Here is a 1,580-nt window from a genome sequence, read left to right as displayed (position 1 = left end):
GAGTTATATACTCTTGATATTGTTTAACAGTATCTCTCTATTTATTATTTGGAATTATGACCATAGTATCCAAAACTTGGTACGAAACATACATTTTCATCGTCTAAAGCTTGATCCGTCTCCTCTGTTGGATGGGCCTTTTTTCTATTAGCATCAATACAATACAGTATTATTATTATTATTATTATGATAAGGATTGCTAATAGAACAGTGGCTAATAATATCACTACTATTAGCCATACTAAAGCTGATGGCTCCATCCAAACCACTTCAACGACTACCAATATAATAGGAAGACCAATGTATACATACCATTCCATTATCATAGCCTATAATTATGATACACACTGATAGCTAATAGATATAGACACAGCTTACTTGAGTAGCAGCCTCCAGCTATTATTATTTTACTAGTACTATAGAGTATATGGATACAATTGTCTCTTTGTTTAAGCTGACGCACGGCACGTGACCTTAATTAACCATGAATATATTAGAATGATAATTGATACTCTATAATTATTTTTATTCTATCAAATTATACCTTTGTAGTGTAGTATCATTTTACACACTCTATTGATAGCTGTGGTGTATCTGTAATTGCTTGAGGTATGCATTTTTTTCATTCCTTACTTGTATAATGATGTTGTGATGATGTCATGAATTTATGTTGAGGTAATTTCCCTGGGAATCTCCCCACCCCTCGTTTATTTTTTCTTGAATTTGACTTCATTTAAATTACATAATTTATAGAGATATAGATATATTAGTTACATATGATTTTAGATTAAATATATCATACATAATTATTTTATAAGTCCTTGCATGTTCAAAATAACATGTTGTCCAAGTCCAATGATTGTAGAATGTGTTGTTTGACTTGTTTCAAAACATATTCTACACAACATAAATGTTCCCTTCTCTCTTGTGTCCTTTGCTGCACAGTGAAGGGAGGATATGAGCCCTGATTGTATCATAGACATCTCTATCCGTTGCTTGCTTTGGATATTTGATTTTTTCTTCTTTCCTTCTTCTAGCAAGACAACAATACAAGAGAGCGATGAATATGCCTGCCATAAAGACCAGTCCTGCCATAAAGATGAACTGAATGACCCAGGTGGCTGTAATGGCAAAGACACTAGTGATCACTAGCATTAGTGACATGAGGAGATTGATAAGTAGCAATGCAACTATCAGTGATATTGGATCGGTCATGTTGCTTTAGATGTCTCCTTTTCACTCCTTTTAGAATGGTTCCTAGCTGCCTGCTATTAGTCCCTAATTCCCCTACTTGTATATACCTATAAGGTAGTAATTCTCGTACAGACATATACCTAACCACACACACACAAACAACTTACCTTACCTCCCGTCTCTCTTTGTTAGCTTACACAATAGCACTTATGAATAACACGGCTTTCCGTATATGTACGTCAATTGTTATTTATGCTGAGACGGATATTAGCACAGTTTTGATTATAATGATAACTAAACACATTATGCTAGTAAAAGTGTTGTTGCAACTTTTAATTCAGCTTATTTTAGAATATCTATTGCTAGTAAACAATGTCTTTATGTGT

At 33.5% G+C, this 1,580-nt stretch overlaps 1 long non-coding RNA gene across 1 annotated transcript; it reads right to left on the bottom strand.

The window, feature by feature from the left end:
* Positions 1 to 726: 726 nt before the first annotated feature.
* Positions 727 to 1,573, bottom strand: LOC109589307 (uncharacterized). The gene is made up of 2 exons (XR_002188636.1): positions 1,362 to 1,573; positions 727 to 1,301 (listed from the first exon to the last, which is right to left on the bottom strand). It is a non-coding gene; the product is annotated as an uncharacterized LOC109589307 (long non-coding RNA).
* Positions 1,574 to 1,580: the final 7 nt, after the last annotated feature.

The sequence above is a fragment of the Amphimedon queenslandica genome, unplaced genomic scaffold, assembly GCF_000090795.2.
Source record: "Amphimedon queenslandica unplaced genomic scaffold, v1.1 AMPQUscaffold_11446, whole genome shotgun sequence".
NCBI classification, from domain to species: domain Eukaryota; kingdom Metazoa; phylum Porifera; class Demospongiae; order Haplosclerida; family Niphatidae; genus Amphimedon; species Amphimedon queenslandica.
Note: the sequence above shows the minus strand (reverse complement) of the source record. Positions and strands in the feature narration are given on the sequence as shown.